The sequence below is a fragment of the Scyliorhinus canicula genome, chromosome 5 (genome assembly GCF_902713615.1).
Source record: "Scyliorhinus canicula chromosome 5, sScyCan1.1, whole genome shotgun sequence".
Lineage (NCBI taxonomy): Eukaryota > Metazoa > Chordata > Chondrichthyes > Carcharhiniformes > Scyliorhinidae > Scyliorhinus > Scyliorhinus canicula.
In genome coordinates this window covers 142,639,683-142,666,138 of record NC_052150.1, presented here as the reverse complement: position 1 = coordinate 142,666,138, position 26,456 = coordinate 142,639,683, and the positions used below count along the sequence as shown (strand labels likewise).

The 26,456-nt window shown below is 48.2% G+C and overlaps 1 pseudogene; it reads left to right on the top strand.

Annotated features, from left to right (window-relative positions):
* Nucleotides 1–767: 767 nt before the first annotated feature.
* On the top strand, nt 768–24,917 carry LOC119965688 (annotated as a pseudogene).
* Nucleotides 24,918–26,456: the final 1,539 nt, after the last annotated feature.

Below are 26,456 nucleotides of genomic sequence, written 5' to 3'. Positions count from 1 at the left end.
ATGTAAAGAATAACCTCAGATCACTTGCTAATTTAAAAGTGATAACTGCTCTTAGTAGAGAATTTAAAACATGCTCTCTTTGTCAAAGAGGGTCTTATGGATGTTGTTAGGAAAGATTAAGGGTTACTTATTGAGTACTGTATTCTTTGGGGGGAGTATTTGAGTTGATAGTTGTGAAGATGCTTACTGTGTGTTTATAACATGTTAACTGGATTCATAGAATAAACATTGTTTTGTTTTAAAAGTACTTTAGATCTCTGTTGTATCACACCTGTAGAGTGGACCCTTGTGCTCCCCATAACCAAAATCTATTCAAAGTTGTGGGTCAGGTGAACCCTATGATACACTTCGGTGTTCTCTAAACCCTGGCCCACCATAAAATTGGGGGCTTGAGGGATAAATGTCTCTCATGATTGGATTGGCTTAGTGAACTTAAAGACAGTGTGGGTTGAGCATATTTGTGGTTGCTTTTCAGGTGTGGTATACCAGTTTAAGTAGGGAGTGTGTTGTGGATAATAGCTCTTTCAGAGGCTAGGAAGTTTTTGGGGGTGGAGAAGGTCACACACAGTACCTTACGAACAGAGACTAAAAAAAAGGCTTTTGATTTGGCAAAAACATTGCAGTTAACATTACCTGACAGCATGCGAAAAGACGAGGTACTTACAGTGCTAGCTGACCATTTAAAATTGCCTGATTTACAGTCTGACTCATTAGAACTGATTAAACAACTGGAACATGAGAAAGAATTAAAGCAGCTTGAATACACAATGAGGGACAATGAAAAAGAGAGAAAGGTAAGAGAAAAAGAGAGGGAAAGGGAGATACAGATCAGGGAAAAAGAAAAGGAGAGAGAAGAAAGAAACAAAGAAAGAATAGCCCTAACAGAACAAAAAGAAAGAGAAAGAGAGGTGCAGATTAGGGAAAAAGAAAAAGAGAGAGAGGAAAGCGAAAAAGAGAGAGGGAAGGGAAAAAGAGAGAGAGTTTGAACTGCAGAAAATGACCATGAAACATGACAGTCAGTTAAAATTAGTGGATGTAAAGGGAAATGTACAGTTGGAGGATAGTGATGAAGATAAAGAGAAAGAGTGTCATATTTGAAGGCTTGGTGGGGAACTATTTAAATATGTCCAAGCATTGCCAAGTTTTGATGAAAAGGAGGTAGAAGCCTTTTTCATTCCATTTGAGAAGGTGGCGAAACAAATGAAATGGCCACAGCACATGTGAGTATTACTGATTCAAACAAACCTGGTAGGTAGGGCTAGTGAGGTGTTTGCATGACTATCAGAGGAGGTATCTGGGATGTATGAGGAGGTGAAAAAATCCATCTTAGGTGCATATGAACTAGTGCCTGAAGCCTACAGACAAAGGTTAAAAAATTTAAGGAAAGAATTTGGTCAAACATACATGGAGTTTGAAAGGTCAAACCGAGTAATTTTGATAGGTGATAAGGACATTGAAAATAGACCAAACGTATGAAGCGCTCAGAGAAATTATACTTTTGGAGGAGTTTAAAAGTTCAATTCCTGCTGTAGTGAGAATGCATGTGGAAGAACAGAGGGTTAAACTGCGAGATTAGCAGCAGAAATGGCAGATGATTATGAATCAGTTCATAAATCAGAGCTTGGTTTCTGACATCAGTTTCAGCCTGTGAGGGATAGAAACTGGGGAAAAGAGAAATACTCAAGTGGTAAAGGTAAAGGAGATCTGATGGGAGATAATAAGGAGAGTGTACCTCAGATTAAAAAAGAAATCCAGGAGGGTGGAAGAGAAATGTAAAGTTTCAAATGTTTTCACTGTAATAAACTAGTCCATGTAAAGTCACAGTGTTGGCGGTTGAAGAAAAGAACTGGGAAGGCTGATGTGGTAAAACAGGATAAGAGTTTGTAAAAGTGGCAAAGGAAAGGCCAAGTGAAGCAATGAAGGTGCCAAAGATTGTACTGCCTGATCAAGAGGTGATTGATAAGAAGGTGCCAGATGTCTTTAAAGCATTTACTTGCGTGGGTAAAGTTTACTCATGTGTACCAGAAGTTGCAGGTAAAGAAGTCACAATTTTAAGAGATACGAAAGCGAGTCAATCTTTATTGGTAAGAGATAAGGAGTTATGTAGTTTGGGAAGAATATTGCCAGAAAAGGTGGTAATATGTGGAATTCAGGGTGAGAAGAGTAGTGTTCCATTATATAAGGTACGGTCGGAAAGTCCAGTGAAGAGTGGTGAAGTGGTAGTAGGAGTAATAGAGAAACTATCTTGTCCAGAAATACAGTTCATATTGGGTCATGATATAGCTGGATCGCAGGTGGGAGTGATGCCTACTGTGGTTGATAAGACAGTGGAAAATCAGACAACTGAAGTGTTGAAGGACAAATATCCTGGGATTTTTCCGGATTGTGTAGCAACAAGGTTGCAAATTCACAGGTTAAGACAAGAGGAGAAATCAGAGTGAAGATAAAGTTGAATGTTCAATTATCAGAAACGACTTTTGATCAGATGGTTGGAAAAGAACAAGAACAGGTGGAGGATGAGGCGGATATTTTTAGTTCAGGAAAATTGGCGGAGTTACAACAGAAAGACATACCCATTCTGGCATTTGAGGAACCTTTTACAAGGGTCTTAATTGATTGCGTAAGACCGCTTCCTAAAACGAAAAGTGGGAATCAATTTCTTTTGACGATAATAGATGTGTTTACTAGGTTTCCAGAGGTCATTTCAGTACATAATATTACCGCGAAAAAGGTTGAGGAGGAGTTACTTGAATTCTTTACCACAGGAATACAATCAAATCAAGGATCAAATTTTACCTCAAGGTTATTCAAAGAAGTTATGGATAGCTTAGGAATAAAACAATTTAAATCAACTGCGTGCCATCCAGAATAGCAGGGAGCGTCAGAAAGATAGCATCAGACTTTAAAGACAATGTTGAGGGCTTATTGTCAAGATTATCCAGAGGATTGGGATAAAGGAATTCAAATCGTACTTTTTGCAATTAGGGATGCACCTAATGAGTCAACCAAATTCAGTCCTTTTGAACTAATTTTTGGTATTGAGGTAAGAGGACCACCTCAATTGATTAAGGAAATAATGGTGAGTGAGCAGTCGGAGCTTACATTATTAGATTGCGTGTCAAATTTTAGAGAACGATTAAATAGAGCAGTGAATTGGCACAACAACATTTAAAAGTTACACAAAATGTGATGAAACAGGTAGCGGACAAGAAATCAAAAGTTCGTAGTTTTGCTAGTGGAGATAAAACTTTAGTGTTGTTACCAGTGGTAGGCGAACCTTTAAAAGCAAGGTTTTGTGGACCATATCAGATTGAAAGAAAATTAAATTAGATGAATTATGTGGCTATAACGCCAGATGGAAGGAAAACTCACCCAGTGTGTCATGTGAATATGCTTAAAAGGTACTTTGAAAGGGAAGGGGAGCAAATGGAGGAGATTTTAATGATTCTAACTCAAAGTGAAGAACCAAATCCAGATGACTTTGAATTTGACATTTCTCAAATTAAATTGGAAAATGTGGATGTTCTTAAAAATTGGGAGAAATTGTTGAGTTAACTTCCAGAGGAAAAACAAACTGACCTGAAAGAGTTATTGATATCACATGGGCAGGTTTGTAGAGATACATTGGGAAGCACTAAAATGGCTATACATGAAGTAGATGTGGGAAACGCTATTCCAATTAAACAACATCTATATAGACTTAACCCTTTAAAATTGGCACAGGTTAACAAGGAAATTGAAAGTATGCTTAAACAGGCATAATGGAAGTTGGTTGTCAGGCATGGAAGGAACATTTAAAGCATCTGATGGAGTTATTCGATCGACTTCAGGAGGCGGGTTTGGTGGTAAACCTAACCAAAACTGAATTTGGAAAAGATCAAGTCACTTTCCTTGGCCATACAATCGGACAGGTCGAATAGTCCCACGGGATGTGAAAACAAAAGTTATTGGGGAGTTTCCAATACCCTCGACATGAAGGGAAATAATGCGATTTCTTGGCATGAGTGGATTCTACCGGAAATTTGTGCCAAATATTAGCAGTGTGGTTGCTCCATTGATGGACTTGCTAAAGAAGCGTAGCAAATTTAAGTGGACAGGGGCGTAACAACAGGCATTTGACTGCCTGAAGGTTGTGTTAACCAATGCTCCTGTTTTGGAGAATTCCAGGGGCTCTGTGACCGGATTGAATTAAAATATCTGACTTTAAAGAGAAATGCCGAGGCATAGAGAAATGGATGGATCGTGCAGAGACCTTCTTGTCCAAAGAGACTGTCAATCAAGAGGAATTCCAGTTGGAGGAAGAAGTACTAAAATGGACCATGTTATTATACATGTTTGTGTGTTTAGTTTTGTTTAAAAAAACATATATTTACTGTCAATATTTTTTAAAGGAAAGTGAAAAGGTGAAAAATGAATCCATCTGAAAGTTGATGGTTTCATTTTTCTTGGAGGGAGATGTCATGTGAGAATACCTTTAGGAAATGCATAGTTGTAGTGGGTGTACCTTTAAGAAATAGGCTGCAGAAGGACTTGGACAGGCTAGGAGAGTGGGCAAAGAAGTGGCAGATGGAATACAATGTGGAAAAATGTGAGGTTATGCACTTAGGAAGGAGAAATAGAGGTATAGACTTCTAAATGGAGAAATGCTGAGGAAATCAGAAGCACAAAGGGGCTTGGGAGTCTTTGTTCACGAGTCTCTTAAGGTTAACGTGCAGGTTCAGTTGGCAGTTCGGAAGGCAAATGCAGTGTTAGCATTCATGTCGAGAGGGCTGGAATACAAGACCAGGGATGTACCTCTGAGGCTGTATAAGGCTCTGGTCAGACCCCATTTGGAGTATTGTGACCAGTTTAGGTCCACGTATCTAAGGAAGGATGCACTGACCTTGGAAAGGGCACAGAGGGGTTCACAAGAATGATCCCTGGAATGAAGAGCTTGTCGTATGAGGAATGGTTGAGGACTCTGGGCCTGTACTCATTGGAGTTTCGAAGGCTGAGGGGGGATCTTATTGAAACTTACAGGAAAATGCAAGGCCTGGATAGAGTGGACGTGGAGAGGATGTTTTCACTAGTCGGAAAAACTGGAATCAGAGGGTACTATCTCAGTCCAAAGGGATGATCCTTTAAACAGAGATGAAGAGGAATTTCTCCAGCCAGAGGGTGGTGAACCTGTGGAACTCTTTGCTGCAGAAGGCTGTGGAGGCCAAATCACACAGTGTCTTTAAGGCATGGATAGATAGTTTCTTGATTAATAAGGGGAATCAGGGTTATGGGGAGAAGGCAGGAGAATGGGGATGAGAAAAATATCAGCCATGATTGAATGGCATAGCAGACCCGATGGGCTGAGTGGCCTAATGGTGCTCCTATGTCCTATGGTCTTGTGGTTAATTTATTGCATGCACACATTCAAAAGCCATGACAATGGCTTTTTGGAACAGCTTGTCATGGAGCCCACAAGGGAGCAGGCTATTCTGGACCTAGTGCTATGTAATGAACCAGACTTTATAAAAGATCTTAAAGTAAGGGAACACTTAGGAAGCAGCGATCATAATATGGTTGAGTTCAGTCTGCAGTTTGAAAGAGAGAAGGCAAAATCGGATGTAATGGTGTTACAGTTAAATAAAGGTAATTACGAGGGCATGAGAGAGGAACTGGCGAAAATCGACTGGAAGCAGACCCTAGTGGGGAAGACAGTAGAGCAAAAATGGCAGGAGTTTGTATGCATAATTGAGGACACTGTACAGAGGTTCATCCCCAAGAAAAGAAAGATTATCCGGGGAGGGATTAGACAGCCATGGCTGACAAAAGAGGTCAGGAAATGTATCAAAGAAAAAGAGAGATCCTATAAAGTGGCCAAAAGCACTGGGAAATCAGAAGATTGGGAAGGCTACAAAAACAAACAGAGGTTAACAAAGAGACAAATAAGGAAGGAGAGGATCAAATATGAAGGCAGGCTAGCCAGTAATATAAGAAATGATAGTAAAAGTTTCTTTCAATACATAAGAAACAAACGACAGGCCAAAGTAGACATTGGGCCAATTCAAACTGATTCTGGAAGGCTAGTGATGGGAGACGAGGAAATGGCTGGAGAACTTAATAAGTACTTTGCGTCTGTCTTCACAGTGGAAGACATGAGTAATATCCCAAAAATTATAAAGGGTCAGGGGGCTGAGTTGAGTATGGTTGCCATTACAAAAGAGATGGTGCTAAAAAAGCTAAAAGGTCTTAAAATTGACAAATCTCCTGGCCCCGATGGGCTACATCCTAGAGTTCTGAGGGAGGTGGCTGAAGAAATAGCGGAAGCGTTGGTTGAGATCTTTCAAAAATCACTGGAGTCAGGGAAAGTCCCGGACGATTGGAAGATCGCTGTTGTAACCCCCTTGTTCAAGAAAGGATCAAGACAAAAGATGGAAAATTATAGGCCAATTAGCCTAACCTCGGTTGTTGGTAAAATTCTAGAATCGATCGTTAAGGACGAGATTTCTAAATTCTTGGAAGAGCAGGGTCGGATTAGAACAAGTCAACATGGATTTAGTAAGGGGAGGTCGTGCCTGACGAACCTGTTAGAATTCTTTGAGGAGGTGACAAGTAGGTTAGACCAGGGAAACCCAGTGGATGTGGTCTATCTGGATTTCCAAAAGGCCTTTGATAAGGTGCCACACAGGAGGCTGCTGAGTGAGGTGAGGGCCCATGGTGTTCGAGGTGAGCTACTGGCATGGGTTGAGGATTGGCTGTCTGACAGAAGGCAGAGAGTTGGGATAAAAGGTTCTTTTTCGGAATGGCAGCCGGTGACCAGCGGTCTTCCACAGGGTTCAGTGTTGGGGCCGCAGCTGTTCACCATATATATTAATGATCTGGATGAAGGGACTGGGGGCATTCTAGCGAAGTTTGCCGATGATACGAAGTTAGGTGGTCAGGCAGGTAGTGCTGAGGAAGTGGGGAGGCTGCAGAAGGATCTAGACATTTTGGGAGAGTGGTGCAGGAAATGGCTGATGCAATTCAACGTGAGAAAATGTGAGGTCTTGCACTTTGGAAAAAAGAATCCAAACATAGACTACTTTCTAAACGGTGAGAAAATTCATAATGCCAAAGTACAAAGGGATTTGGGAGTGCTAGTCGAGGATTCCCTAAAGGTAAACATGCAGGTTGAGTCCGTGATTAAGAAAGCGAATACAATGTTGTCATTTATCTCAAGAGGTTTGGAATATAAAAGCAGCGATGTGCTACTGAGCCTTTATAAGGCTCTGGTTAGGCCCCATTTGGAGTACTGTGTCCAGTTTTGGGCCCCACATCTCAGGAAGGACATACTGGCACTGGAGCGTGTCCAGCGGAGATTCACACGGATGATCCCTGGAATGGCGGGTCTAACATATGAGGAACGGCTGAGGATCCTGGGATTGTATTCATTGGCGTTTAGAAGGTTAAGGGGAGATCTAATAGAAACTTACAAGATAATACATGGCTTAGAAAGGGTGGACGCAAAGAAACTGTTTCCGTTAGGCGAGGAGACGAGGACCTGTGGGCACAGCCTTAGAATTAGAGGGGGTAAATTCAGAACAGAAATGCGGAGACATTTCTTCAGCCAGAGAGTGGTGGGCCTGTGGAATTCATTGCCGCGGAGTGCAGTGGAGGCCGGGACGCTAAATGGCTTCAAGGCAGAGATAGATAAATTCTTGATGTCGTGAGGAATTAAGGGCTACGGGGAGAATGCTGGTAGGTGGAGTTGAAATGCCCATCAGCCATGATTGAATGGCGGAGTGGACTCGATGGGCCGAATGGCCTTACTTCCACTCCTATGTCTTATGGTCTTATGGACAAGGAAGGTCCACAACGTCCCCCCACTGCACTCATACAGTGGGGGGGGGGGGGGGGGGGGGGGGTTGATAGAGAAAAGAAGGCTTTGTAGTACAGAGACTACAGAAAAAATTAATATTGGTTTTTCCAGAGCAAAGTCCTATGAGTTATTTCACGGAGGTCAACGGGCTGAAAACCAGCATTGTAAAATTCTGGTGGTTTTGACATCACAAGATGTGAAGTCACAAGGCTCAGAAAGATGATTCGGTTTTATAGGTGATGGTACAAAGCTTCCAACAGTCAGGTTAGGTGGTGGCCAGTTGTCCAGCTTGGTCTGGGCTTGCTTTGGTGTGGCCTGCAAATAAAATGTTGAGCAGACTGGAGCTTACAGCTCAGGAAAGCGATGTTAATTTGCTCAACAAATCAGAGTCTTGGGTTAAGTGACCTTACCTCTCCACAATGTCTCCAATGAAGGAATTTTTTTTTAATAAACAATTTTATTGAGGTCTTTTTGGCATATAAAACAATGACATTGTATAGTACCGTATGATGCACTATCAAATACGACGAGACGAGAGTAGAGTGTAATCGAGGCTTTATTAAGCAGGATGTGTAGCCTCCTGCAGCTGCTGCCGAAATGGCTGCAGCTCAGTGAGCGCACACATTTATACTCCGCCTACTGGGCGGAGACAGCAGGCAGGGATCTACCCCCATCCCTGTAGTACAGGAGCCTTACCGTATTACATCTCGTATGTGATATATACAACAGTGGTGACTACCACATTCATCCCCTGTTAAACAGAGTCCAGCAGGGGTGGTGGAAAAACTATTTACATGCATTTTAAGGTTAACATTTTGGGGAAAGTTCCCAAATTCAGCCGATCGGATGCCTTGATCCTCCGTTGTGAGCACGGCAGTCCCGGTGGTGATGCAGGCGCCGGCTCGGTCGCCGGTGACTCCAGGAGCGTGTAGACCTCATCTTCATCCCCAGGTGGGACCAAGGGGAGGACGGATCATCCTGGAGTGGGGGCTGTGGTGAGGTGCGTTGGGGGGAGGAAGGATGGCGCCGGGGCAGAGAGAGTTATGGGGAACCAGCTGGTGCCAGGTCCCTGAGGGAGACTGTTTCTTGGCGGTCGTCGGGGTACGCCACCTAAGCGTACTGCGGGTTTGCATGGAGTAGCTGTACCCTCTCGACCAACGGGTCCGCCTTGTGGAGCCGTACGTGCTTGCAGAGGAGAACGGGTCCTGGAGCTGCCAGCCACGTTGGGAGTGAAACCCCGGAGGTAGACTTCCTGGGGAAGGCAAGGAGATGTTCATGGGGGGTTGCATTAGTTGCAGTGCAAAGTAGCAACCGAATGGAGTGAAGGGCGTCGGGGTGGACTTCCTGCCAGCGGGAGACCGGGAGAGTTTTGGACCATAGGGCCAGCTGGACGGCCTTCCAGACCATCCCATTCTCCTGCTCCACCTGCCCGTTTCCCCGGGGGTTGTAGCTGGTAGTCCTGCTCGAGGCGATGCACTTGCTGAGCAGGTACTGACGCAGCTCATCGCTCATAAAAGAGGACCCTCGGTCGCTGTGGACGAAGGCGGGGAAACCGAACAGGGCGAAGATGGCGTTGAGTGCTTTGATGACTGTGGCAGACGTCATATCAGAGCATGGGACGGCGAAGGGGAATCTGGAGTATTCGTCTACCACGTTAAGGAAGTACGTTTTTCGGTCGGTGGAGGGGAGGCGCCCTTTGAAATCCACGCTGTGGTGTTCAAAGGGACGGGAGGCCTTCACTAGATGCACGCGGTCTGGCCGGTAGAAGTGCAGTTTGCACTCCGCGCAGACCTGGCAGTCTCTGCTGATAGCCCTGCCCTCCTCAATGGAGTAGGGCAGATTGCGGGCCTTTATGAAGTGAAAGAACCGGGTGACCCCTGGGTGACAGGGAGTGTCGGATAGGGTCTGGAGTCAGTCCACTTGTGCGCTGGCACATGTACCTCGGGATAGGGCATCGGGGGGCTCGTTGAGCTTACCGGGGCGATACAAAATCTCGTAATTGTAGGTGGAGAGCTCGATCCTCCACCTCAAGATTTTATCATTTTTGATCTTGCCCCGTTGTGTGTTATTGAACATGAAGGCAACCGACCGTTGGTCAGTGAGGAGAGTGAATCTCCTGCCTGCCAGGTAATGCCTCCAATGCCGTACATCTTCTGCGATGGCTTGGGCCTCCTTCTCGACAGAGGAGTGCCAAATTTCAGAGGCATTGAGGGTGCGTGAAAAGAATGCCACGGGCCTGCCTGCCTGGTTGAGGGTGGCGGCCAGAGTGACGTCTGATGCATCGCTCTCGACTTGGAAGGGGAGCGCCTCGTCGACCGCGTGCATCGCGGCCTTGGCGATGTCGGCCTTGGTATGGTTGAAGGCCTGGTGAGCCTCGGCCATCAGGGGTAAAATGGTGGAGTGAATGAGTGGGCGGTCCTTGCCCGCATAGTTAGGGACCCACTGGGTGTAGTATGAGAAGAACCCCAGGCATCGTTTGAGGGCCTTGGGGCAGTGGGGGAGGGGGGGTTCCATGAGGGGATGTATGCGATCGGGGTCGGGACCTAGAACTCCATTTTGCACCACATAGCTGAGGATGGCTAAGCGGTTGGTGCTGAACATGCACTTCTCCTGGTTGTACGTAAGGTTCAGGAGTTTGGCGGTGTGGAAGAATTTGGAAAGGTTAGCGTCGTAGTCCTGATGGTCGTGGCCGCAGATGGTGACGTTATGCAGGCACGGGAAGGTGGCCCGCAGTCCATACCGGTCAACCATTCTGTCCATCTCCCGTTGGAAGACCGAGATTCCATTAGTAACGTCGAAGGGAACCCTAAGGAAGTGATAAAGGCGGCTGTCCGCTTCAAACGCAGTGTACGGGCCGTGCGAATGGGGAGCTGGTGGTAGGCAGATTTCAGGTCCACTGTTGAGAAGACCCGGTACTGTGCAATCTGATTGACCATATCAGATATGCGTGGGAGGGGGTACGCGTCGAGCTGCATGTACCAATTGATGTCTCTGACTGTAGTCAACGACTATCCTGTTTTTCTCCCCAGTTTTCACAATTACCACTTGGGCTCTCCAGGGGCTGTTGCTGGCCTCGATGATGCCTTCCCGCAGCAGCCGCTGGACTTCAGACCTGATGAAGGTCCTGTCCTGGGCACTGTACCCTCTGCTCCTGGTGGCGATGGGTTTGCAATCCGGGTGAGGTTTGGAAACAGAGAAAGTGGGTCGTCCTTAAGGGGCATGAGACCGCATTAAGGGGTGGTAGGGGCCAGCCGAATTTCAGAGTGAGACTTTGGAGGTTGCATTGGAAGTCCAGGCCGAGTAGCAAGGCAGCGCAGAGGTTGGGGAGGACGTAGAGCCGGAAATCGCTGAATTCTACGCCCTGGATGGTGAGGGTGGCAGTGCAGTACCCCCGGATCTCCACGGAGTGGGATCCGGAGGCCAGGGAGTTTTGTTGTGTGATGGGGTGTACCGCGAGGGAGCAGCGCCTTACCTTATCGGGGTGGATGAAGCTCTCTGTGCTCCCGGAGTCAAGAAGGCATGATGTCTTGTCCCCATCGACCTTTACCGTCGTCGACGCGGTTGCGAGGTTGTGCTGCCAGGTCTGGTTGATCGTGATGGAGGCGAGCTGTAGCTGGTGTTGGAAGGCCCCGACTGGTCGCCGGCGGTTGCAGGCGATGAGCGGCCCGATGAGGTGGCCGACGAGCAGGGCTCCTGAGGCGGGGAAGATGGCGGCGCTCACGGGGCGCACGTGGCGGGCAGCGTTAAAGATGTCAGCGCCCAGGGGCCGCACGAGGCCTGATGGGGGAAGATGGCGGCGTCCACGGGCCGCACGTGTCCTGAGGCAAGCAAGATGGTGGCGCCCACGGGCCGCACGTGTTCTGAGGCAAGCAAGATGGCGGCGCCCACGTGCCGCACGTGGGGTGCGGAGGCGGAAATGGCGGCGCCCACAGGTCGTGGGGGGTGCAGGAACAATGGGCCTGGTTACAGCGGCGATTGAGCGGGCCTGGCACACCGCAGCGAAATGTCCATTCTTCCTGCAGGCCTTGCAGAGTGCGCTCCGTGCCGGGCAGCGCTGCCAGGGCTGCTTTGTCCGCAGAAGTCGCACATGGGTCCCCCGGGGTTGGCTGGCTGCCGCGCGGTGCAGGCTTGGGGTTGGCTGGGGGTGGTCGCTGGTGGGGATCACGATGGGGTGTTCGCTGGTGGGGTCCACGATGTCCAGGAGGGAGGCGCCGTGCGTCGGGGGCGTACACCTGTACATTACGGGAGGTGACCGTTAGTGAGATCGCGAGTTTCTTGGTCGCCGCGAGGTCGAGGGTAGCCCCCTTCTAAGAGGCGCTGGCGGATGTACGCCGACCCTATGCCCGTAATGAAAGTGCTCCTGATTAGGAGTTCGGAATGTTCAACGGCTGAAACGGCCTGGCAATCGCAGTCCCTCGCCAGGGTGTGCAGGGCATGCCAGAAATCTTTCACAGGAGTTGATGTCGCGTGGGCAGGAGGTGCCTGGCGTAGAGTTTGTTGGTCTGCTGGGTGTAGTTCTCTTTCATAAGCGCCATGACCTCAGCGTAGGCAGGCGCGTCCCAGATGAGGGGAAAGATATCGGAGCTCAGCCGTGTATATAGAATCTGGGGTTTCTGTGCCTCTGTGGGTGGTTCTGGCGCAGATCCGATGTCGGCTTCAAAGCAAGCTAGCCAGTGGGTGAAGGCCGACTTGGCTATGTCTGCTTGAGGGTGCAGCTGCAGGCGATCCGACTTGATGCAGAGGTCCATCATTGTAAAATCTCTGCTTAATAAATTGATGCACTATCAACTACAACGAGATGAGAGTAGAGGGTAATCGAGGCTTTATTAAGCAGAGATGTGTAGCCTCCCGCAGCTGCTGCCGAAATGGCTGCAGCTCGGTGAGCACACACATTTATACTCTGCCTACTGGGCGGAGCCAGCAGGCAGGGATCTACCCCCATCCCTGTAGTACAGGAGCCTTACCGTATTACATCTCGTATGTGATATATACAACAGTGGTGACTACCACACCGTGCAAAAGGAAAAGCAAATAACACATAGTGCAAACCTCAACTCCATTCGCGCAAGGACCTGCCTAAACCACCCCTTACTCTACAAATGAAGGAATGTTTATCCACTGCTCGAAAAATAGTTGTCTTCATAGACTCACAGACTCTGTTGATAGGCATGATTAGTCAAATGCAAATGGCCTTCCGAAAGCTCCCTTTGAAGTTGGGCTGTGCAATCCCCAGGTGGTTTGGTAAAAACTCTGCCTACTGGGCGGAGCCAGCAGGCAGGGATCTAACCCCGTCCCTGTAGTACAGGAGCCTTACCGTATTACATCTCGTATGTGATATATACAACAGTGGTGACTACCACACCGTACAAAAGGAAAAGCAAATAACACATAGTGCAAACCTCAACTCCATTCGCGCAAGGACCTGCCTAAACCACCCCTTACTCTACAAATGAAGGAATGTTTATCCACTGCTCGAAAAATAGTTGTCTTCATAGACCAGGGGTGGGCAAACTTTTCCGTGCAAGGGCCGCATTCAGAAATTCACAATTCACAAAGGGCCGCATAGCATATTAAGTAAAATAATTACTTCACCCGGTTATGATTGTGGGCGCCTCATATAGAACATAGAACAGTACAGCACAGAACAGGCCCTTCGGCCCTCGACGTTGTGCCAAGCAATGATCACCCTACTCAAGTCAACATATCCACCCTATACCAGTAAGTAACCCAACAGCCCCCCCACCCATTAACCGCTAAAAAAAATTTAAAAAAAAATAAAAAAAAATTTTTTAAAAAAAAATTTTTTTTTTTTTTTTTTTTAATGACTTGGTGGGCCGCAGAAATACCTTTGGCGGGCCGCATGCGGCCCGCGGGCCGTAGTTTGCCCACCCCTGTCATAGGCTCACAGACTCTGTTGATAGGCATGATTAGTCAAATGCAAATGGCCTTCCGAAAGCTCCCTTTGAAGTTGAGCTGTGCAATCCCCAGGTGGTTTGGTAAAAACTCTGCAGACATAATGAGCTGTGACATTTCCAAAACTGAGAAATAATTATTTTGGAAGGGTCAGCCATCTTAATCGTCTCTGTTCAGGTTGAAAATAAGAGATAATAATAATTATATTTTCATTAAGATATGCAGAGTTAGGTTCGTGATGGAACAGATGGAGTAAGAATGTTTACTTTTATCAGATTCGGATTTTTGAATTTGCACTTTTAGCACCCTCTCAGATTGGAAGGCTTCCTAATTCATTCAGAGTTCTTAATATTTCTTCAAATCTCTCCAGACTATTTCCACCCTCTTCTACAGTTGATTTGGATGTCAAAAATATCACTTTCATACAAAAGCAAAGTACTGTGCTGGAATTATAATCTATTGAAACACACTTCATTTCACAAAGCAAGTCCTCTTTCCCAATTTTTTTATGAAATGAAATGAAATTAAAATCGCTTATTGTCATTGACCCAACCAAAAATGAAGGTGATGAAATCAATCTGATGGGATTTACATTGCTGTGGGTCTGGAGGGGTGGCGGTGTTGTAGTAGTATTGTCACAGGACTAGTGATCCAGAAACCCAGAGCAATCCAGGTTCGAATCCCATGGCAGATGGTGAAATTTGAATTCAATAAAAAATCTGGAATGATGACCATGAAACCATGACTGATTGTCATAAAAAAACCCTTCTGTCTTTCAGAGAAGGACATCTGCTCTCCTTCCCCAATCTGGCTTACATGTGTCTCTAGACCCACACAGCGATGTGGTTGACTCCTATCTGGAAATCCAGCAAATCTAACCCTGATGTATTTAAAGGTATGGCACATTACCGTTCCAGTGTAACATTTTACTCGGGAAGGATGCCAAACCATTAATTCACTCGCATAGGAGAATTTCTGCTCCTTTGCGAGAAAGGTTATCATTAGAACTTGATCGACTTCAATAAAAAGGTATTTATCTCGAGTCACACACCGGCTGACTGGGTCAGCTCATTGATTTGCGTTAAAATACACCTGGAGATCTTCGAACATAGGAGGTGTCCTCCACAACCTGGCACAGCAGCAGGGTGACGAGCTGGAGGCAGGGGATGACAAACATGTGGCCACCTCCGAGGAGGAGAGGGATGATGAGCGGTGCTGGACCAGCAGGGCTGGAGGACGATCCCAGGGAGGAACCGGTGGACCAGACGGAGGCTGCAGGTGGTATCGGCGAGAGTAGAGCAAGACTGGATGGCCAGAGAGGTCCTCATACTTACCCGCTTCACATAGGTGGTGGCCTGGTCCATTAACGCTATCTTACCCATCCCCCCACTCCCACTTCCCACCCTCCCAGGGTCTGTGCCACATCACCCCAGGGTGCCGGGACTGCTTCGGCACTATCAGCTAGTCACTGTCGAGGGCAAGTAGGTAATGAAAACCCGCAGAGAGCTTGGCGGTGGTGCTCCTCAATCTATGCCATAGTCTGTCCCCTGCCTGTCTGAGTGCTTGTTGACACCCATCACCAAGTGCAGTGTGCCCAGGGGAAGGGTCCAGATTGACACCCAGCGTCCTCGCCTCCTTCTCGGTGCCCATAGGGCCCTCGGGTTCACCTTGGGATGGAGGGGCAGCTGGTTCGAGGCCAGGCTGCCCCTGCATCATCTGGCTCTGCCAGCCCTGCTGGCTCCTCGATTTTTGCACCAATGTCTCAATGCCCTCAGCGATGTTCCTCAGTGACTGGGACATGCTCTGCAGCACCTTGGCCATTCTCATCTGAGAGCGGGACATGTCCTGCAAAACCCCATCATGATCAGCCTGGTGTTCGGTCACATCCCTCAGTGAGTCGGACATTCTGATGATGCCCTCAGCCATTGCCGTTGCCAATTGCCCGACGCCTTGGACACCTTCACTAATGCTGCCTACATTGTGCACCAGGCTCTCTATTGCGGTTGCCACCCTCGCAGTGTAGGCCTTGGTGCCATGCATTGCTGCCAACATCTCCTGCGACCTTAGCCTCTGGGACTACTCCAATCGGCTATGGGCCTGCTGGAGTGTTGCTGACATCTCCCTCTGAATGTCCTGGCCACACCCTAGCATCACTCAGCTCCGGGCAACACTATATCAGAGGCTCAGCATCAGGCTGGAATCCATCTGTGTCCTGGGGTCCAGCAGATCCCCGACTGCTGTGCTCCCTGGGGGCTCCTGCCCCCCACCTGATCTGCATCAGCAGCTGTGTGGCGCTCACCAGATTGTATCCCAGAAGCCTGTCCACTAATGTTTCCCACCAAGGTGTGCGTCTCAGTGCTGGTGGAGGGTGGGGATGACAGCTGTGACGTATCGATCGTGCCTTCCTCGGAACTCTCCTCCAAGGTGTTCGTCGAGGAGGCTGCAGAGGGGGCCACCCGGGATGGGCTGTGCTGTCGTGGAGGTCCTGTGGGAGAATGGACACGTGATCAGTCGGAGGGATGGGTCAATCAGTAAGGCAATCACTACTCGTGTTTGACAGGTCCTCCGGGTGGGGCCTGGTGGATTCTCACTTCTGCGGCTTCCGCCAATGTCCACGCGGGTGACCGCTCTGTCCACGGCCACCCCCGTCACCTCCAGGGCCCGTTCGTCGAAGGCTTTCTTAAATCCAGTGCACCTCTGCGAGTCTGGGCCCTCTCTCGATGATTATGTGTGAGCTTCTCCTGTGGAGACACAGAGAGGGCATCGTTAGCTGCTCGCGTGGCTCACATTGGTGGGAAGTGGGGTGTGAAGGAAGGATTGGAGGGTGGGATTGAAGGGGGGTGGTGAAGGGAGGGTTGGGGGCCACACGGAGAGTTGGGGGTGGATGCTCGCATGGAGGTGGAAAGATCTGGTGAGGGGTGGGGGGCGGGGGCCTCTGGTGTCAACTCACCTGTGCTGCCTGGTGTAAGTCATTGACCTTCTTACAGCAATGGAGGCTAATCCTCCTGGTCACACTCCCTGAGTTTACAGCCGCTGCCACCACATTCCAGATGGCACTGGCTGTCCTGTTATTTACCCTCCAGGACCGTTGGGAGAACAGGACATAATAATAATCTAATAATCTTTATTAGACATCCCTCCTGGCCTCGACCACATCTAGGAGCCTCGCCAGGTCCACATCGCTGAATCTTGGGGCCGGTCTTCTTGATGCCATGTGATGTGTTGGGTAAGCTGGGTCTGCAAGGACTGCGTTTACTGCAGCAGTGAGAGAGACAGGCTTCCAACACTTGAAGAAATGCAACTCTATTTTATTGAACTCTTAACTATTAAACATACTTTAACTGTGGGTTGACATTATGCTGAGTTGACTTGAGACCTGAGGCTAACCTGACCAGACAATCTTACTACCAAATGGTGTATGTTCTAGTTGTTGCTCACGGGCTCTGACTGTCTCAGAGGCTGTCTCCCAAGAGAGCGGGAAAACTAGTGCCCTCTGGGTTTATAGTGGCCGTGTCCTGTCTGGTGATTGACTGCTATGTTCTGTGTGTTCACTGGTCATCCTGTGTGTCAATCAATGCCTGTCTGTGCACCATCGTATACTTGTGTGTATATTATGACACCATTGTAGCCACCTGGGGTGGCCACGTCCCGATTCCAAAATGGACACTCGCAAAGAGTGCAGGGAAAAATGGACAGCACTAGAGAAAACAAGCAGGTGCAAGGTTTCCTGTGTATTAGGACTTGCAGAACCCAGACAGAACTGAAACTACTAGCCATTAGCATAGTAATGAGCTATCTCCGGGGACAAAAAGAAACATTGAAACAATCGAGACCAGGACAGACTTCCCGGCGCCAGTGGAAGCTAAAACAAAGGCAGGCCAACAGTTACATAAGGCCCGCCCAACGATCAGGGAACGACCCCGGTATTGGAGAAAATCAATACGACCGATTGGGACATGGTCCAATTAATTGGGACCAAGTCCGGGTCTGCCCAGAAGGGCGCAAAACCATTAAACAGAGTCCCCAAGGTCAGTTCGCTCTCTTGGAAGCTCTCGGAAGCTCTTGGAATATCTCTTCACCTTCACCTTGGTATTTGGCTCTCAGCGACGAGAGACCGCCAAGCACCAACCAAGTAAGTCTAAGGTCAACGCACGCTATGAGATAGGTGCTCCTAGCTTCTATCCCATACCAGTTCGAAGCCAGCAGTATCAGAACCGGACAACGGCCATTGTTCCTCTGACTGAGTGGGCCACTTGAAGCTAAGTATAGGCTTTTAGTAGTAGTTGTAGTTTAGCGAGTAGAGTTTATGTATGAGTAATAATTGACTGTGTGTGTAAATAAATGTGTATTGATTTCAAACTTACTAACTGGTGTATCGAGTCATTGATCAGTATGAGTAGGGAGCGAAGAGCTCTCCCACCATGGAATGTAACATCAATGCTGTGGTGCCAGCGGTAGATTCTCGTGATGGTGCCCAGGTTCATGGGCAGGGAACGCAAAAACCACTGGCCGGACTCTGTGAGAGAATGATGGTGTCTTGCATTGAGAACAGAGCGATGCTCCTCTCATCCACAGCCATATGTTTGGCTCCTGTCTGATGGAGAACTGAACGCATTCTGCTAATGAACAGGCTCATCATGGGGTTCAGAGATGCTAGATTAACTCTCATCTGTTGCAGCTCCCTCCAAGGTCAGGCGTCCTGGTGTTTTCCTCCAACTAATATCTGAGGTGGGCAGCCTCTCTACACTTTGTCAACCCATGGCCTCCTCATCACTAGAGAAGAGAGGCAGGAATGAGAGATGCCTGAGCATTGATGCTGAGGTGAGGGGCCTGCCAGCACCAGTGTGTTTTTACTAAGTCATCAGTGTGGAAGGTATAAAGCTGCCATTCTCACACTGAACAGGGACGAAGCAGCAAGTGTGTGCGAGGGTTCGCAGAGCATGGTGCCATGAAATGACAGGGTTGAGGATCTGCAGTGGTGTTTACTGCAAGAGCTACTTTAAAATGATGACCGAATGCCTAGGTTCACCCTTGCCCACTAGGTGTCTACAGTTTCTTACTCTTCCTCACTCTCTCGCTACATCTAGGTATATCCCCAGAATCCATAGCTGAGGTTGAGGTGGTTAGCTGCCTTCCACACCCTGTTTCCTGAGATTACTTGTTGGACATCCCCTGTGGGGCCTGATCCCTGAAGGTCTGGGCCTATTTTCAGGCAGCACGAGTGTTGCAGTACCACTCTCCTTGGTGCTCTAGGATGGAGATGTGTTGTTCACAGGGAAGGGGGTGTCAGATGGGCTGGGCATCCCCAGCGTCCCTGGGCTGAGCTCTTGCTGATCATCTTCCCTTCGTGTGCCATGGGTCCCTTGTGCTTCTCTATGGGATAGAGGGGCAGCTGGAGTGAGATCCAGAAGCCCAGATTCCCACCAAAACCTGCATCATGCAGTTGAAGCCTACTGCCAAGGAGCTCATGTCCTCAGTAATGGAGCACATTAGTTGAGCCATGGAGTGGACACCACCGCCATGGAATGCACATCCTGCACCAAGGTCTCCACTGCGGATGCCATCCTTGCAGTGTTGGCTTTGTCGTGTTAGGTTGACGGCACCATATCCTCGGACAATAGGCGAGTGGATTCCTCCAGTTGACAATGCAGACCGAGAAAGGATGCTGTCATCTCCTCATGATTTTAGTGACTTTACAATTCCATCAGCTCTGGGATGACTGGACCCAGGGGCGTGTCATCGGCCAGGGACTCAGCAGTGTCCTGGGATCCAGCATCCCTCAGAATGCCGGAATCCTCGGATGTCCCTGCTTCCACCTGCTATGGATCGTTAGCTGTGGAGTTTTGACCAGTGAGTGACACAGATGGCTGCCTACTACTTAATCCCACCAAGGTGTAACCACTGGACTGGTGGAGGGGATGAGTGACAGCTGTGAACCCTCTTCCAAAGGTATATCCGAGAAGTCCCCATCTGAGCTGCTTAGGTCTGTTAGTTCCAGGGGCCATGAGGATAGTCTGAGGTGCTGTCCTGTTTACCCTGCAAGGGAAGGGATATGGCAATGGTGCATCGCTGGGGATAAAGGGTGCAACATGTTTACTCATGTGAGGTTTCAGGAATGACTGTTTATCATTTTGACTGATAGAAAAAGGAAAAGGAAATAAACCGTTCCATTCCCACGGAACTTTCCCACTCTCGAAAATTCCAGGAATACACTCAGTTCCAAAACTGCTCTCGTTTGCCTTAGTTAGAAACATAGTAAAAATAGGAGCAGGAGGAGGCCATTCGGCCTTTCAAGCCCGCTCCGCCATTCATTATGATCATGGCTGCTCATCCAACACAATAGCCTAATCCCGCTTTCCCCCATATCCTTTGATCCCCTTCACCCTAAGTGCTATATCTAACTGCTTCTTGAAAACATAAAATGTTTTGGACTCAATACTTCCTGTGGCAACGAATTTCACAGGCTCACCACTCTCTGGGTGAAGACGTTTTTCCTCATCTTTGTCCTAAATGGTCAATCCCATATCCTTAGACTGCCCCCCCCCCTCATTCTGGACACACCCACTGTCGGAAACATCCTTTCTGCATCTACCTTGTCCATTCCTGTTAGAATTTTGTAGGTTTCTATGCGATCTCCCGTCATTCTTCTAAACTGCAGTGAATACAATCCTAACCGATTCAATTGCTCCTCATAAGTCAGTCCTACCATCCCAGGAATCAGTCTGGTAAACCTTCGCCACACTCCCTCTATAGCGAGAATGTCCTTCCTCAGATAAGGAGACCAAAACTGCACACAATATTCCAGGTGTGGCCTCACCAAGGCCCTGTATAATTGCAACAAGATATCCCTGCTCCTGTACTCGAATCCTCTCGCATTGAAGGCAGCATACCATTTTTCCTTCTTTACCGCCTGCTGTACCTGCATGCTTATCTTCAGTTACACTATAGATCCCTGGATTTGTAATAGTCTGAATCGGAGCTAGAGAAACCAGATTCAACCAGGTAACTTGTAAACCCTTCAATGTATACCAATGGTAGACAGTAAGAGTGGGAGAGCTCCCTGGTCAATCATGTGATTGAAAGAAATTGGAGCCTCTCCCATCACTCGAAAGCTCCAGGTTACAACATGCAAATAAAACTGTATGGTGCCACAGCAACTCCAAATCCTTGTGGGGCTGGTTGGCTCAGTTGGCTGGATGGCCAGTGTGGTTCAGATTACTGCCAACAGCACGGAGTTGGATCCCCGTTTTGGCTGTGATAGATTCAGGGCCTGTAACCTTGCTCTGCATGCGGTGGAGATTTTGGGTGTTACAGGTCAGATCTACTTCTGTGCAGAAAATGGATGACAAAGAAGTTACAGCCGTAGAATAAGAAAAGTGAGGGCAGACTTTTACTTTTAATTTGCATAAGCTGATGAGAGTTTTGCTTTTAGAAAACAAATTACGTTGCTGACATCTGGCCAAGAACTTATATCAAAGAAAAATATGTAATGTGTATCCAGCATTAATAGTACAGTTAGTGCCTGCCAGACTGTGAGGTGCCTGCCAGAGTGTGAAGGACTGCATTTTTAAATCTTCTGAAGTACTTGTACAAATCACAATCAGTTTACATTGTGTTCACACAACACAGGATACATTCATATCTTAGACAAACTCACAGTGCTTTACTTGCTTGGATTTATGTGGCTCTGCCCGGGGCTGGTAATATAGTTTCTGTGAGTATGACTAATTCATGTTGTTGCTTGACCAATCTGTGGGCATCTCCCAATTTTAGCACCAGCCCCTAGATGTTAGAAAGGGAGACAGGTGTAGACAGGATTGGATGTATCTTCGTCAGCTCCGGATTCCAGAAGATTGATGCTGGTGATGCGCCCGGTTTCATTTCTTTTATGCTTTGTAGCGGTTTGATACAACTGAATGGCTTGCCCAGAAATTTCATGGGACATTTAAAAGTCAACCACATTGCCGTGGGTCTGGAGTCACATGTAGGGCAGACCAGGTAAGAATGACAGATTTCCTTCCCTAAAGGACATTCGTGAACGATATGGATTTTTACAAATCACCATTAGACTAGCTTTTAATTCCAGACTTATTAATTGAATTCAAATTCCACCAGTTGCCGTGGTGGGATTTGAACCTGTATCTTCAGAGCATTAGCTTGGGCCTGTGGATTACTAGTCCAGTGATATTACCATTACTACACCACCACCTCCCCTTATTTGTTCCCTTGCTTTAAAAAAAAATTCCTTCTATCTCTGGTACTGTAACCTTATCTTCTAATTTGCAGGCTAACACAAAGTGAGTATTTAGCATGTGTGCTATTTCCTGATTTGGAAAGAACACCCCACCGAAGCCCACACCTCCACCCCATCCCCGTAACCCTACCTAACCTTTTTGAACACTAAGGGCAATTTAGCATGGCCAATCCACATAACCTGCACATCTTTGGACTGAGGGAGGAAACCAGAGCACCCGGAGGAAACCCACACAGACAAGGGGAAAGCGCAGACTCCGCACAGACAGTGACCCAAGCCGGGAATCGAACCTGGGACCCTGGAGCTGTGAAGCAACAGTGCCAATCACTGTGCTACCTTGCTGTATTATCAGGCAATTGAATTTCCAACACGTTACCTCAATAATTTATAATGGGACAGCTGCGCTGCAGTGAGTTCTATGGTCCTGAGTACTACTAAAGCTACTCAGTGAATAAGATTTGAATGTATTTAATTGAACAGTACAACAAAACACCACCTGGGAGCATAGTAACTCACAATTCATAATAAGTATGAAAGCAAACAACAGCTTCTGGCCATTCACGCTGGTGGAAACTTCTGATCCCGGATTTCCCGGCGATGTGGCGTAGATTCAATGACAACAGCAGGACAAGAAGATCCTGCCGCTGGTCAACAGTGGGCCACCTCCCCCCACCGGGAAACACACTGCGGGGAGGCCAGAGAACCTCGCCCAGTGTTTTGATGCAGAACAGATTTCCTGCAAGGGTTGTATTAATATGATATTGAAAGCCTTAAAATCCAAATGTTTCTACTTTTTGTCACAATTTTTCTTCTCCAAAAGGGCGGGGCCGGGGGGGGGGCACACAAAGTGAGAGCTGAGAGGCGGTGCCACCCCCGTGGATCAGCTGCAGACGGGCAATTCGGAGCCGCCATCTTGATCCAGGGCAGACACTGAGGCCGCGGCGGCTGTACTGAGGCGGTGGAGAGCTGCGGCGGCAGCTGACTGTCAGCGTCCTTCCTGCTACATCAGTACCATTGGTGTCTTCAAAATTCGAACCATCGAACTGGAGGGTACAACCATTAAACTGGGCGGCATGTGGCGCAGTGGTTAGCACTGGAACTGCGGCGCTGAGGATTCGGGTTCGAATCCTGGCCCTGGGTCACTGTCCATGTGGAGTTTGCACATTCTCCCCATATCTGCGTGGGTTTCACCCCCACAACCCAAAGATGCGCAGGTTAGGTGGATTTGCCACACTAAATTGCCCCTTAATTGGGTCCTCTAAATTTATATTAAAAAAAAATCATTAAACTACAGATTTGGAAATGCCGATTTGGGGGAACCACAGATTTGAGCCAGGGAAGTGGGATGGAAATTTTCGTAAATGGGAGGAGAAGGGGATTAAGACACTAAAAGGTTTGGTTCTTGGGGGTTGGTTTGCAGGATTGAAGGAGCTGGAAGCAAAGTATGGGCTGGAGCAGGGGAAATGTTTAAATACATACAGGTTCGAGATTTTGCCAGAAAGAAGATACAGAGCTTCCCGGTGGAGCCGGCATCCACATTGCTGGAGGAGGTGCTGACGACAGGGGGACTGGAGAAGGGGGTAGTGTCAGCGGTTTACAAAGCTATTTTGGAAGAGGAGAAGGCACCGCTGGAAGGGATCAAAGCAAAGTGGGAGGAAGAGTTGGGAGAGGATATGGAGGAGGGGTTCTGGCGTAAGGTGCTCTGGAGGGTGAATGCCTCCACCTCGTGTGCGAAGTTGGGGCTGATACAGCTGAAGGTGATATATAGAGAGTATCTCACTAGGGCGAGGATGAACCACATCTTTGAAGAGGTAGAAGATGTGTGTGAACGTTGCGGGGGAGGTGGGGGGGGGGGGTAGGGGGAGGGGGGGGGGGGACCCGCAAACCATGTTCATAAGTTTTGATCCTGTCCAAAGTTGGAGGATTACTGGAAGGAGGTTTTTAGGGTAATCTCTTAAGTGGTGCACGTGAAACTGCATCCAGGGCCTCGGGAGGCCATATTCAGGGTGTCGGACCAGCCGGGGTTGGAAACGGGTGCGGAGACATGTTGTAACCTTCGCCTGGTTGATCGCCCGAAGGCGGATCCTGTTAGGGTGGAAATCAACCTCTCCACCCTGTGCCCTGGCATGGCAGGGGGACCTGCTGGAATTCTTGAATCTTGAGAAGGTTAAGTTTGAGTTGGGGGGGAAGGAAGGAGGGGTTCTATAATTCGTGGGCATTATTCATTACGCGCTTTCAAGAACTGGATAACATCGAACATTAGGGGGCGGGGGGGGGGGGGGCTGGGAGGGTTGGGGAGGGGGACTGTGTGTGTTAATAGTGTCTATGGGTGATTCCTGATTCCTTTTTGCCATTTTTTTATGTGAACATGCGGGCTAAGGTTTGGGGTTTGCTGGGAGGATAGGATTGTTGTTATTGATATGGGGATTGACATATTTGTTACTGATTATTGTTTATTGTTGGTGGGTGTAAATTTGGGAGAAAATGTGAAAAAGGAGAACAAAAATATATATTTTAAAAATTACAGATTTAGGATACAGCAGGACAGGAGCGATTCTGGAACATCACTTCCAGTTACTACAGAGGAGCGCACGGGATTATTATTATATAATGATCAGGATTCCTTCACTAATGTTAAGCAGTGGCTGGAGGAAATAGTTTGCTATGCCAGTGAGAATGTGAACAAATTACTAGTAGGAAATAAATGTGACTTGACTACTAAGAAGGTAGTGGATTATACTACAGCTAAGGAATATGCCAACTAGTGCAAAGAATGGCACTAATGTTGAACAGGCATTTGTGACGATGGCTCCTGAGAACCACATGGGCACGGGCCCGATACACAATGATGAAAAATCCAATGTCTGAATCCAGAGCGCTCCACTGAAGCAAGGCCGTGCTGGAGGTGGCTGCTGCTAAGGGTATTAGTCCAGCACAGACAGATCTGTTCCTATTGCACAGTATACTTAAACGTCTCCAGCATTCGCCTCCTGACCATCAAAACATAATGGCCTGTTTTGATTTTTGTGACAAGTTATTTGGCAGACACTTCTGCCCAAGTGGACTTGAGACCGATTGGAAACTCCAGAAAAAATTGTCTTTATGCGGTTAACGTTTTGTCTTGAAAAGGTCTTGTGTACTGCTGTTGGAAACACTTGGATTGTAAGATATTTTGTAGTTGTCCATGTAAACCTGCATGAAAGCCCATAGTGAAATCGGTGTATTACCTCTTGTGTAAATTGTTTGGCACTTCTATCCATTTAATGAGCCCAAATATGATTAACACTGGCAAACGCTTTTAAACTGCATAATTGCTGACTATCCACTTCTAATGGGTTAGTGCTGGTTTAGCACATTGGGCTAAATTGCTGGTTTTTAAAGCAGACCAGGCAGGCCAGCAGCACGGTTCAATTCCCGTACCAGCCTCCCCGAACAGGCGCCGGAATGTGGCGCTAGGGGCTTTTCACAGTAACTTCATTGAAGGCTACTTGTGACAATAAGCAATTTTCATTTAATTTCATTTCCTCCCCTCTCACTTTAACATTAGGTCAGTAATGACTGGGATGTAAAGAGTTAACAAGTTAATTATGATGCTTCTTGCCACTAGAAGGAACCACAGAACAGTCATATATATATCATGTGACTTGGGGATTCTGGGAGAAGATGGTGAGGCATAATAGAGCAGTGGTGTACTTCTGCTAGTTAGAGGTAGCATAGTTTAACAGAGAAACCTTGAGCGCGATTCGCCGACCCCCACGCCGGGTGGGAGAATCGCGGGAGTGCCGGGCGATTCCTGCCAGGCCGCTCTGGCACCCCCACGCGATTCTCCCACCCCCCCCAAAACGGCGTGTCACGTTTTACGACAGGCCGCTCGGAGTATCGCCGCTCGCCGTTTCTAACAGGCAAGCGGCGATTCTCCAGCCTGGATGGGCCGAGCGGCCTGCCCAATCTGACCGGTTCACGCCGGCGCCAACCACACCTGGTCGCTGCCGGCATGAACAGTGTAAGAACGCTGCTTATGCGGCCTGTGGGGCGGGGGGAGGGAGGATCGAGCACCAGGGGGGTGCTCAGTGGGAGTCTGGCCCACGATCGGTGCCCACCGATCGGCGCCCGGCATCTCTAAAAGATGCACTCTTTTCCCTCCGCCGCCCCGCAAGATCAATGCTCCATTCTTGTGGGGCGCCCACGGGGAGGACGCCAACCTGCGCATGCGCGGGTGACGTCATTTAGGCGCCGCCGGCCGTATCATTCAGGCGGCACCACTTTGACGCGGGCGTAAGGCCCGGCGCGCGAAATTGATGTGCCGCCGCTCCTAGTCCCCTGGGGGTGGGAGAATAGGGGGCGAGGAGTGGCCTCCAACACTGGAGTGAAACACTCTGGTTTTCACTCCGGCGTCGGCACTTAGGGCGGAATCCTCCGCAAGGCCCGACGCCGTCGTGAAATCTGGAGAGGTTCACG